The sequence below is a fragment of the Triplophysa dalaica genome, chromosome 22, assembly GCF_015846415.1.
Source record: "Triplophysa dalaica isolate WHDGS20190420 chromosome 22, ASM1584641v1, whole genome shotgun sequence".
Taxonomy (NCBI): domain Eukaryota; kingdom Metazoa; phylum Chordata; class Actinopteri; order Cypriniformes; family Nemacheilidae; genus Triplophysa; species Triplophysa dalaica.
Window position 1 is genome coordinate 11,359,804 of NC_079563.1, and position 13,836 is coordinate 11,373,639.

Here is a 13,836-nt window from a genome sequence, read left to right on the forward strand (position 1 = left end):
TGTATCAAAATCTGCGTCTGTATGCCAAGTCTAAGAAAGAAAGAAAGAAAGAAAAAAGAAAGAAAGAAAGAAAGAAAAAAAGAAGGAAAGAAAGAAAGAAAGAGTGTAACAAAGTCTGCGTCTGTATGCCAAGTCTAAGAAAGAAAGAAAGAAAGAAAGAAAAAAAGAAAGAAAGAAAGAAAAAAAGAAGGAAAGAAAGAAAGAAAGAGTGTAACAAAGTCTGCGTCTGTATGCCAAGTCTAAGAAAGAAAGAAAGAAAGAAAAAAAGAAAGAAAGAAAGAAAGAAAGAAAAAAAGAAGGAAAGAAAGAAAGAAAGAAAAAAAGAAAGAAAGAGTGTAACAAAGTCTGCGTCTATATGCCAAGTCTAAGAAAGAAAGAAAGAAAGAAAGAAAGAAAGAAAAAAAGAAGGAAAGAAAGAAAGAAAGAAAGAGTTTTACAAAATCTGCGTCTGTATGCCAAGTCTAAGAAAGAAAGAAAGAAAGAAAAAAGAAAGAAAGAAAAAAAGAAAGAAAGAGTTTTACAAAGTCTGCGTCTGTATGCCAAGTCTAAGAAAGAAAGAAAGAAAGAAAAAAAGAAAGAAAGAAAGAAAAAAAGAAGGAAAGAAAGAAAGAAAGAAAGAAAGAAAGAAAGAAAGAAAAAAAGAAAGAGTGTAACAAAGTCTGCGTCTGTATGCCAAGTCTAAGAAAGAAAGAAAGAAAGAAAAAAAAAAGAAAGAAAGAAAGAAAGAAAGAAAAAAAGAAGGAAAGAAAGAAAGAAAGAAAAAAAGAAAGAAAGAGTGTAACAAAGTCTGCGTCTATATGCCAAGTCTAAGAAAGAAAGAAAGAAAGAAAGAAAGAAAGAAAGAAAAAAAGAAGGAAAGAAAGAAAGAAAGAAAGAGTTTTACAAAATCTGCGTCTGTATGCCAAGTCTAAGAAAGAAAGAAAGAAAGAAAAAAAGAAAGAAAGAAAGAAAGAAAAAAAGAAAGAAAGAGTTTTACAAAGTCTGCGTCTGTATGCCAAGTCTAAGATAGATAGAAAGAAAGAAAGAAAGAAAGAAAGAGAGAGAGAGAGAAAGAGAGAAAGAAAGAGTTTAACAAAGTCTTCGTCTGTAAGCCAAGTCTAAGATAGATAGAAAGAAAGAAAGAAAGAAAGAGAGAGAGAGAGAGAGAAAGAGAGAAAGAAAGAGTTTAACAAAGTCTTCGTCTGTAAGCCAAGTCTAAGATAGATAGAAAGAAAGAAAGAAAGAGAGAGAGAGAGAGAGAAAGAGAGAAAGAAAGAGTTTAACAAAGTCTTCGTCTGTATGCCAAGTCTAAGATAGATAGAAAGAAAGAAAGAAAGAAAGAGAGAGAGAGAGAGAGAAAGAGAGAAAGAAAGAGTTTAACAAAGTCTTCGTCTGTAAGCCAAGTCTAAGATAGATAGAAAGAAAGAAAGAAAGAATTGCTTAGTTATAAAACCGGTTTGACACCGTAAATCCTACAATTGCACCCATCTAAACACGTAACCAGCCCCCGTGGTGATAAACAATGTAACACCACAGACACTAAAATGGGGAGATGTTATACATCATCATGCACAGTTATAATATCAGGTGGATTGGCCTGAAATACATCTGATGGGAGCTGATTCATCAGCTCACTGACCGTGAGAGCCAAACATGCCTGTACAAGGAAATGGGTGGAGCGGAGGATTCCCAGATGACAGCACCTTCCCATAATGCAGCTCACATCAACCTAACTTCTTCTTAGAACAAAACCGACACACCTTTTCCCCCAAGGGTGTTGGTGACATTCTCATAACAGGGTGGGAGGAATCACAGTGACGTTTGTATCTGACACACAAGGAGAAATGATTTTGGTTTGTCCGTAGCAGAATTTAAAAGGAAGTTCCTCTCTGCTATAGGAATGTGTATGTGTACGGTTCTACTGACTCTAGAGCTATTTGAATACGGCTGTGAGCAACATGTTTAGACAAGCACACAGAATAACAAGCCAAGGTGTGAGATGCTCTGCCTGTATGTTGTTCTCATGTGTCTAGCACGTTGTCAGCCAAATCTCAAGTTTTCAAATACACATTTGTAATTTGTATTACAATAGTCTGCAAATACGTCGTCTTGTGCGGTAATCACCATCTGTGGCTTGCAGTCAACTACCATGAACTATCCGTAAGAACTTGTCATGACCACATTAAGCCTAAGAATTTGGAAAAATGTGCACATTTTGTACCAAGGCTATTTTTGTTAACTAAAATTTTAACTTTGAAAACGTCTCTGTTGATTGAAATTAAATAAAATATTGGCCTAAAAAAAACTAAAAAATTTACATTTTGCCTCAAATAAACAATATTAAGTTTAAGGCACTAAAAATAAAGTAAACAAAAACTAAATTAAAATAAAAACTAAATGAATCGTATAAATATATATTATAATATATATAATATATATATATATATATATATATGTATAAAAGATCATTTAAATATGAATAAAAATAAAACTATAATAACCTTTGTACTAGAAACAATATTACGCAAAAATAAAATAAATAAATGGTTGAATTATATAATAAAACTATAATAACTTTTGTACTAGTATCTTGGCGTTGATCAATCAATCAAAAATATTATGCAAAAACAAATAATATAAAGAAATTAAATATTGAAATAATAAAATAACGGATAAAAAAGACCCCTCAAGAAAAAAGTTTGACAAAAACAGACATAGACCTAGAGCCTCATAAATGCGGATTAAGCATATGTTTGCATACAAGCATTGCAAATGGTTTTAAATCAGAATTCACTACCACCAAACAAAAGAAAAGAGGCTACAAAGAGAAGAATGGTCTCTGTCACACACAATAAAGCAGGTAAACCTACTTCTCTCTATTCTCTTATCTTGACAGACCTCAAACCCTGATAACAGATGCGAGGCACTGACAGACAGGGGAGGGGTACAAAACCTGCAATAAGAATGAAAAGGGGAATAAGGAAAACTGCTCTTTGCACTTCTGATTGACATGGATTATTCATTTGAGTTGCAGCTCCCTGGTGACATGTACAGAATCACTTTCCCACAATGCAACAGTTCTATCAACACCATGACACCACCACCTGTAAAAATGTCACAAATGTCTTAATTCCCCTTCATTTCTTTATTTAAGTAATGACCAAGATGCTTAATCTTAAAACATTACTTCTTGATTTATAAGTTTTGTGTTTTAATCCTAAAGTATTTTGTTTATTTCTGCTTACATTAGATTCAAAGACTTTCACTATGGATTCAAGCATCCACATCTAGTTTCATATCTCAATTTAATTCTACACGAAGTTTCCTCTTTCACATATCCCAGGTCTCGTTCGGTAAATCACACACCTGCTGACATTATCAGCTCTCATATCTCTAACCATCTCCACAGTGTGGTATTGAGGTCACACTTACTGTGAAATATACAACACATGTAGTGTTCTCACACATGCAGTGCTGTTCCTGGTCTTCAGCCTGCCAGACTGAATGCAGTTTTGAGTGAATACAATGTCTGATGTTAATAATAAACAGACAAGAAAATTAAACTTAACACAGATAACTCAGATCCAAATCCATTCCCACACATTACTAAAGCACACAGAGAGAATAGATAAGATGTTTGTCCATGCACAACTGCCAAAATAAATATATATTTTTAAATAAACTATTCTATATTATATATACAGTAGATAATATTTTGCTTATATGGTCACAGTCCATGTGAATTTGCCCCAAACCATAAATAAGAATTAAAATCCTTCTGTCATCTTTAATTCACCCTTTTCTTTCTTCTGCAAAACACAAAAATAAGATATTTTGAAGAATGTTGGTAACTGAACAACTGTGGTACCCATTGACTGCAGTTGTATAGACACAAAGCCATTGGAAGTGAATAGGTACCACCGTTGTTCATTTACCAACATTCTTCAAAATATCTTCTTTTATTTTCTGTAGAAGACAGAAAGTCAAACAGATTTGAATGACAAGTGAGTAAATAATATTTTGGGTGAACTGTTCCTTTAAGGAACTAATAAGACAACAAGGACAAGAATATGTCCAACTTTGCTCTAATATAATGTGATTGTTTTTCGTTCGTTGAATCTAAAAATAGTTTTTCCCTCACAAGGTTTTGAACATTTCGCACACACATTTTGAAAGCGCTCAGAATGAGCCCGACACTCTGTATCTATAGGGATGTTAGGGTCGGGACCCCCCAAGAGCCCTGACTTATTTCCAACAGTCTTCTTGCACAAATGGTAGGGGATGCGTTACGTGCCAAAATTGAGAAGCTACAGTTGGGGGTTGTTCGATAACCCACAGTATGAGCAACAGTAAAAGCGATGCTTGACTTAGCAAAGAACCAATAACAAAAACATAAAAAATATATACACATACACACATACTACAAACAAATATGATGAACCCACATGTATGCATACAAAGACTGCCAGATACTATTAGGATTAAAGTGCAAATGGTTTCTGGCGACGTCTCTTAATTAAACTAACTGACGAATGTCCAAACCTGTTAGTGTATAAATAACGGTTACACAGACCACACACAGGTAAAGAACAGCATCGTTGTCCCCCCGCTACACCTATGGCAAGGTTGGCACGGTCAGCCTGGAGCTACAGAGCCCACCTGGATAAACAAATAAATAAATCATCCAAAAAACACCTGCGAACATAGCTAGGGGCTGTGAATCATAGGAATGAGTTCTAAAAACATAAAATAATTATTAAAGAGTTCATCATCGAAGAGGCACATGCATTATGATTTTGCACGATTCTCTCTCTTTTGCACTGTCTGATAACATCGAACTATATATGCTTTCAAGCTACACAATATGGACAAAACTATTGGGATGTCCCCTTTTGATAAACATGTTTCAGAGATATATTATTTCATACATATCAATTGAGGCAGTGAGTCCAAATACTTTTGTCCATATAGTGTACGTAGATATGCAACCCACTGACCTTACCAAAAAAAGGTTGGCAAAAATGTCATGTTGGAAAAAAAAAAAACGACAGAAACACATTTCTGAGATAAAAGAGAACCTGATGTGCCAGGATGTGACTTATCAACTGACACAAATGATCTCATGCGGAGGACAATAATAATCTATGACAAAGAGAATAATCTAAAAATAAAGAGAGTCATAATCTATTATTATAGAACTGACAGAAGAACACAGACAGATCTTCAGCTATAGAGATATCTTCTGCTTAAACACACTGCTATGACGCATTTAAATCCAAGCATGTTCCTATTGCAAGTATTTATATTTACACTTCTATTTACAAGCCTAAAAGATGGATCATAGTAATGTTTCAGAAACCACTTCAATTAGATCAGAGGAAAGTATTATTATAAACTACACATTTTTGACATGACTATGTGAATATTACATTTAATTTTCAGCAGTTAAGAACACTAGAATGATGATAAATATAGACCAATCATCACAGATATTGTGATCTGAAAAGAAAATAGTTGTGAATTTCTTTGCTGTAAAGTAGACGCAGCTTTCTTTATGCACAAATTTGTTTTTCTGTGAATTACACAAGTCCCAGTTATGCCCGGTTAAGGCTGATGGGCACCTTCTAACCGCATCTTGCTAATGTAAAACATTACTACATTATTACATCTGACAGTAAGCTGGAAATATGGGCCAAGTCTACCGAGGCCAGGAAACCAGCATTTTTATGGGTCTCCCTCCTCGGGGATGTGTATTATGAATGAGATAAATATATGTAAATGAATAAATGGAATGTGTTTTGTGGAATGACCGTGTGTTTAGAAAGAAAATTTTAATGGGAGAGGAGGAGAAATGACATTCAGGGTGAGAAGACAAAAAAGGGTTTGAGGCTGTAAGCAAAAGGGACAGGCCGGACGAAAAAAGAGACAAAGAGAGGCAATGACAGAGAGAAAGAGGTGCAGGGTTGACCCGGGCCACATTCATTAGGCCGGGCGCCCAGGCTGTGTGTCCAAGTGCTCAGATTGTCTCCAATTTACATCAAAACCCCAGGGACACAAGACCAGAAAGAAAATTGAGTTGAGCGTTTAAGTGATGCAGAAAAAGAGAGGTCTCCACGTCGGGGTTGAGGAAAAATTAATTTGGTGAACACACAGGTCGATATGGGTTTCTGGGACCTGACCAAACAGCATTGTGGATCACATTATGTTCTAAAATTGAAATATGCAAATCTATGGGCAAGAAATATGAGGGCCAAGAAGTGGGCCTGGTTTATTGGATTGAAGTCTTCAGATTGACATTCGGTGACATCATGTATTCTGTTAAATTTGATGCACAAGATTCCTGTAGATGGCAAACTTAAAGAAACAGTTCACCCCCCAAAGAAAATATGTCATCATTTACTACCCTCGAGTTGTTCCAAATTTGTTGATTTCTTTGTTTTGATGAACACACAGAAAGATATTTAGAAGAATGCTTGTAACCAAACAGTCATTGGAAGCCATTGACTATAGGAAATATGACAATGGTAGTCAAAAGTGTGCCATAACTGTTTGCTTTCCTACATTCTTAAAATACAGTATCTTCTTTTGTGTTCAACAGAACAAAGAAATGTATAAAGCAATTTTACTATGGCAGTCAATGGTGGCCAAGAACTGTAGGGTTACAGCATTCATCCAAATATTGTTCTCTGTGTTCACCAGATTTGGAACAATTTGAGGGTGAGCAAATAAAGACAGAATTTTCATATTTGGGTGAACTGTTTCTTTAAAGTTTACAGAAGCATGTGTTTATTGAACCTTTAAATATTTAAATATCTTTAACTACCATAAATATTTTTTTATCTGATTTTTTTTAAGTTGTTCATTCTCCCCCTTGCTTACTCCAGCTTTAATCCTCCTAGAAGCATGGCCTTGTAAACTAACGGTACTGTTTAGAGTGTTGACAAAATGTTTACATGCTCTCCTACTTGTAGGTCGCTTTGGATAAAAGCATCTGCCAAATGAAGAAATGTAAATGTAATAAATGTTTCAATTTCATAACTAAATCGGTAACCGAGCATTCTCTTAATAAAGACTTGCTTTTAACCACAAAATTCATGCATGAAGAACAACATAAAACCGTCTAGTCAATGGAGCTAATCTCAGTTATAGCAACAGAAAATGTAACTGTGTGAATATTGAAATTCGGTCTGCGATTCACAAAATCTGAATCAACTCCGTAAATTAAAAAAATCTTCTGAATAGGGCTCATGATCATAGTCCACAAGTCAAGCAACAGAATCTGGTGATGATTTCTGGCTGGTCGCAGAAAGGCATCTAACTCAAAAAACTCATTCGGTAGAAATGCAATTAAATAGATAAGAGCTTGAGCTTAGACTTTAAAGCAATAATAGTCACGTATATGGAACTGGAAGTACAATATAAATACTGCTTCATTCTGTTCGTGGAGCATTCTGAGAGAGGATCGTAGAAGAACTCATTCAACACAGACTGAATCTTCTATTGACTTTTACAGCAGAGATCAGCCAGATGATACTCTATATCACAGCAAGTAACGGGTGAAGCAGGTAGTAAATAAATGTGTGTGCACTGGGTGTGCTTTATCTGGATAAACAGTCAATTTGAACCTGGGTAATCCCCAATTCCAGATAGCACCTGGGGTTAGGAATGTGATTTAGACTGTGTATAACAAAACTAGAATTGTGCTGTTTTGGTATCACACACACACACACCCACGCTTACACACACACATGCATGCACGCTTATACACACACACACTCACACACACAGACACACACGCACACACACACACACACACACACACAGAAGAAACCTTTTGGCCTCTATTTTTAATGTAAAACAGGGTGGAAGTAAAAAATAACAATTATTCATGTTTCTGATACTTAGGTCTGTAATTGTAATTAATTTTGAAAACATTCAAACTTCATTAATATGATAAAAATGCGTATTATTAAAAGGAGCTATTTTCTACATGAATCTTCAGATGTATTTAAAGGAACAGTTCACACAAAAATAAGAATTCTGACATCGTTGACACCCCTTATGTCATTCTAAACCTGTATGGCTTTCTTTTGAAGAACACAAAAGAAGATATTTTGAAGAATGTAGGTAACCGAACAATGGCGGTACAATAGCCTTCTATTGTAAGGACACCAAACCAATGATAGTGAATGGGTACCACTGTTTTTTGGTAACCAACATTTATTAAAAAAAAATATTTAGCCTTGTCGTGAAACTTCTTTCTTTTGAGGAAGACTGTTAGACTGTTTGGGTTAAGACTGTTTAGCAATTTCGCCTGTAGAATGATAAGACAGAAAACAGCACACACAAGCACATTTGCAAGCAGGGTTAACTTTTGACCTACAAACCAAAAGTTGTTATTCTCTATTTCTCATGTTTACTTCTTTGTGGTCGACCTCTTTTTTTGATTTGGAAAGTTATATACACGCAATATAGGATGTATGTGTATGATAATGAAAACCGTACCACTATGTGTCATATCCTTAAAATGCAACATTTTCGTCTGACTGAGTTCAGCTGACATTCAAGCAAGCATCCTGATGCAGATTTGACTAAGTTTGCTTTAAAGGGATTGTTCACCCCCAAATAAAAAACTGGAATGGAATGACACGAGGGTCAATCGAGAAAATGTTTAATGTTTGGGTGAACTATCCCTTTATCTTTGATGAGAACTCAGTGGTGAAACAAGAGAACATATCTGTGTGTCTAGCTGGCACAAAATTAATCTCATTGCATTTCATCATAGTTACTAATTCACAACACAATAGCTCTGCTGTAGTTTCACGCTCATACAACACGAAACACAAATAAAACTGCTTAGAGATATAGAGCATGCAAATCAAAAGCGATGCGTTGGTGTTGGGAATGTCTGCCTCTGGCATTTCTCTCACTTCCTGCTCTCCCTTTCGCTCCATAATTTCAATCTCTTATTTCCAGGTCATCCAGAATGGACATGTTCTGTCTACAATTCTACTCATAGACATTGTCTGCTTGTTTTTATACATCACAACTAATCGGATATGAAATGTGTGTAACATTTGACACACATACTTTCATATAGACCCATATGCATACTCTACTGTATGTCAGAGAACATCGTCTATAATAACAGACAGTCAAACTCGCACACCCAAACACTGAAATCCCATCAAAACTTCTTAGTGTTGCTCTAGAGATGCTCCAGAATCATTTTGATGAGAACAGCAGAGAAAGGAGGGATAAGGGAGAGAAATGGGGGGATTTAAACATCAGAAGGTAAAAATTTGCCTCAGTCAGAATTATGTTATGTCCCAAAGGGAAGAAAAAAGGGAATAATCCCTTCCTTAAACGGACAGGCTACACTTTTACCACCCACAGTGTGTGCGCACACACTCACCACACACACACACACACACTGGCTGAGCAAGCACATTTATTCTCTCTTACTGGTTTGTTTGTCCTGTAGATACCTAAAGGTGCTGATGTTGGAATATATCTTTCAATAAATAAAGCCAGAATACCAACCACAGCATTATTCTCAGACCTGAAACTAACATGTTTTATATCATCATAGGGGCTTTCCATTGCTTTATATTGAGCTACAGTACCCACTAAACCTAACGTTCACATAAAGCGTTTTTATTTTATTTAAAGATTTTAACCTTTATTTACAGGACAGTGGATGAAAAGGTAGCTTAATAAGATATGGCTTGATCCAAACTGGTATTTGTGAGCCAACAGCCCTTTAATGTCACAACTGCCCCGATTCAGATATTATAGTCCTAGAGGGGACATTTGACAAAACCTGACACACACAACAATCCCACACATACACACAGCACAAATTCCACTACTTAGACAGACGTTTGCTTGAAAGGTCAGTTGAGGACACTTTTCGAGACGGCGACTGCTTATAAAAATGGTCTGGCTGCAGATACAGTCGGCGCAGATGCTGTAGAATAACCTCTCCCTCTAGAGACCTGACCTGAGTCTCCTGAAGACTAATTCAAAATCGGTCTGTAAAAAAGGAGCGCATCACACCTATGAGACACAAAGAACATCTCCTGCACAATGCCTCACACACAGACAGCCAGCAAGGTCGGTTGAGGACATAACCCAAACAAGTCTCTATTATGCAGTTAAACAGAGTTTTATATGCACGCATCATGAGGATGCTGAGAGTCATCATAGATGCAGACATCGACAAGCACACGCATACACAGATGGCTTTGTCCAATCACCCCTGCACTCTTAAGCCCCGCCCACTCTTCATTTCGCCTCCAGGTGTACATTTCCTCCTCCTCACGTCCCCCGTTCCAATTAATGTCTGCAATTGTCTGGCTTGTCTAATGAGCTCGGAGAAAGAGAGACGAGTGTTTTTACCAGGCTCTGAAATAACCTTAACCTAGAGACAGAGGTTAGGAATGATGGGTGGGTGTGGGGTAACTAAACCTGCCTCTGGTATCCTGACAATAAAAAACACTTAACCTAAAGCAATTGAGCATGTCTGGGTCATACTTCACCACGAAAATAGAAAGATGTAAAATGAAAAATTATACTTTGTATAACAAAAGACTTTTTAACTACCACTGTCTGAATTTCATTATGTGTTATACATTTTATGCAATTTCATTCTCCAAAGTCTCATTACTGTAATGAGAACAAGATAACTTTTCTAATTACCTTAATGGGGATATAATTGATAAACTAATACAACTGAAATATATGCACAGATGAAAGTACTTGTTTTACTGCCCATGGTGTATACAAGCATAAAAAAGATAGACAGACATGCAGACAGACATCATTTATCATTTTAGCTAAGTTTTTGTTATTTTAACATGCATAATTATGTTTAAATTAGTTATTTAATGTATATATGTTTTGGTAATGTAAAGACTCTTTTGTCCATTTCAATAAACCGATGTAAATCTGAATATAGAAAGAAACGTTTTAATTATACAAAAACAGGCTTTCTTTAAGCGAAATATAATTTCTTATATTTGATTTGTTTCTGAGATTAATGCAGGACACATAACTAAAATAAACATGAACATAATATAAATGAGCATTATAAAATCTGTAAATTAAAATCATACAAACTCTTTCACCTTGTATACAAGATCTCTTTATCTCACTCGTTCGGCTCTATCACACACACACGCACGCATGCATGCACACACACACACGCACGCACGCACGACAACAACAGTTTGCTTATGTATGTCCAGACAAGAGTAAACAAAACACACGTTCTACACAGCTATGCATATTGAAGGATTCAACTCAAATCTATGTCAAAAAGTAATACGCAATTTTAATTCAAACATAAGAGTATGAATTAAATACAGCTAAACTCACCTTTGCACAACTTCAGCTGTAAACCTGTTTGTTTCCTCCTGGTTCTTCCCCCTTCTGTGGCCACACCTGCAACGGTCATTTGCCTTTGTGTTAGAATTACACATTTAAATAACTGCTATTTCTGCATCAGGTTCCTAATCCTCCAACTCCACAGTTTACGCATGTAAAACCGTCTCAAACTATAATGCTGGTGTGAGCTGAGCAAAGTGCATATTATTACCTTGTGTAATACGTTTTTTCTATATATTACTTCCTCTTATATTATACTTCCTGCACTATGATGGGAATGCCCCATTATGTCAAAATGAATTCACATCATGTGGATTATTTGGTTGTTTTAAGGGATACACACTTTGTAAAGTCAGATTCTCAGTCTCAACCATTGCCTGAGAGACTGGGGGGGGGTTTGTGTGAGAGACTTTAATATATGTGACTCTGATGTATTGACGGGCTTGGCTATTTTATTGATTGATTGATTTGTTAAGGTCAGTTTACACCGGGGATCAGTTCCTGTCTGGCTATGCAGCGCATGGTTGCGGGGTCGAAGGTCAAGCTTTGTAGTTACCATTGTGTGAACCCTTCCGAAGCAAGACTTCGATAAGATAACAAGTAGCTATAAACAAGCATTTGTCTTTGATGATATGCCAAATAAATCGGAATAAAGGTCACAAACCATATGTGTAGTGTAGAGAAATATCTGACGAGGAAAATTGTTGTGTCACAAACTATATATTTGTCTTCCAACATGCTCAGAAACAGATGTTAGTAATTCAAACAAACCTGTGGAGCAAATTTGTCAAGCACACAAATAAATCTGCGTCACGCATGTTCATTTAAATAGACTTTCAGGTCCAGATGCTTATAGAGGCAAAAGAGAAGGGATCATATGAAGCACGGGATGAATAAGATCAGAGCCAACTCATTTACTTTCAGGAAGAGTTATTGTACATGGAAGACCAAAGCCTAGAGGTGAAGCCTGGTTAATGTATCTTTCACTTAACTTCTGCCATAACCTGATAGCTGAGCAGAGAAGAAACTTTCTCAGGCAGTAAAAAGTGACGGCAGAACCAGAGAAAGCGGACCACACAGCGTTCCTACATCACAAACGCTGATTATTCTGAGACTCTCCTTAAATAACACACATACCGGGGGAGCAAAGGTCTGGGGATTCTACAGTTATTTGTAAGTGAGCATTTACTGACCCCTGGCTCGTAGTATGGGGAACATGAATGGCATCTGACCTCTAGCCAAGAGGTTCAAATATATCCCGACTGAAAAAGAACAAGGAGGAGAATGAAATGAATGAAGAATGGAATAATGGACAAGATAAAGGTTGTCTTGCATGAAATCAGGAATAAAGGAATTAGAGACCAATTTAAAGTGAAGGTTCAAACAAAAAAATGAAAATCACCCTCTTGTCGTTTTAAACATGTATAACTTTCTTTCTTCCCCAGAGCACGAAAGAAGATGTTTTGAAAAAAAATGGTAACTGAACAGCCCATTCCCTTCTCTTGTACATACACAAAACCAATGCAAGTGAATATTTTCCATTACTGTTCAGTTTCCCGACATTCTTCAAAATATCTTTTGTGTCATACAGGTTTGAAATGGCAAATGGGTGAGTAAATAAGGACATCATTTTCATTTTTGGGTGAACTATCACTTTAAGCCCTCATCAAATGGACATGTAACAAAGAGATTGGCTGAGATCTAAATATAAAGTAAAGTAAACAATGGATCAGCAATTTAATAAAACTTCTGTTTGTTTTTTAAGCGTAGGGGGCCCTTACGCAACATCAACATCGAAACCAAAACATCCCCTCGGATCCGCACTTGCCTCCACAGAGCTCCAGGACATCTGACCATGTTGCTAGGAAACAATCGTCTGAGCGACCCCTCAGGTAGACGTAATCGATTTTACAAGTCTTCAAAATGAAAAACATTGGCTGAATGTAAACCATCACCAAACATAATCATCTTTACATCAGAATAACCAAGAGGAAAAGTGTAGATGTTGAAAATATTGGGTACATTTGGGTACTTGGGTATGGAAACAGTGGGTGCTAGAAACTTTTGGTTATGGTGTAAATTTCTGCTTTGAATTTTTTTTAAATAAACGACTGAACAATAGTGTATATCCAAACTAATTAAGTCAACACAACAGCAACCTTTTTTCCTCTACACATACTGTCAACACTCCTAATTGTCCAAAGCACACCCCATCTGTTGACCACCCAGAAGAAAAAAATGTGTTAGGTTTTCATCAGAGTACACATCCTTTGTATATGACACAAGAACGTGTTAGCTTCTGCTGATGCTGTGTAGGGCCCATGACTTGTACCTTCTTGCTCCTTTGGGACGGGCATCTTCTTCATTATTCATGGCGTGCCTTGCTGATGCTATTAATACCAGCATTTAGACTCATCATGCTCCAGTGATTCTGTCTGCTTCTGAAATTTTGCTCATGTGAGGACCATA

The 13,836-nt window shown here is 36.3% G+C and overlaps 1 protein-coding gene across 1 annotated transcript in view; it reads right to left on the reverse strand.

The window, feature by feature from the left end:
• Window positions 1–11,415, reverse strand: part of tiam1a (TIAM Rac1 associated GEF 1a) — a 61,702-nt gene extending 50,287 nt beyond the window's left edge. Inside the window, exon 1 of the mRNA XM_056736508.1 lies at window positions 11,359–11,415. The gene's annotated coding sequence lies outside the window, so the exon portion shown is untranslated. The remainder of the gene's footprint in view (window positions 1–11,358) is intronic.
• Window positions 11,416–13,836: the final 2,421 nt, after the last annotated feature.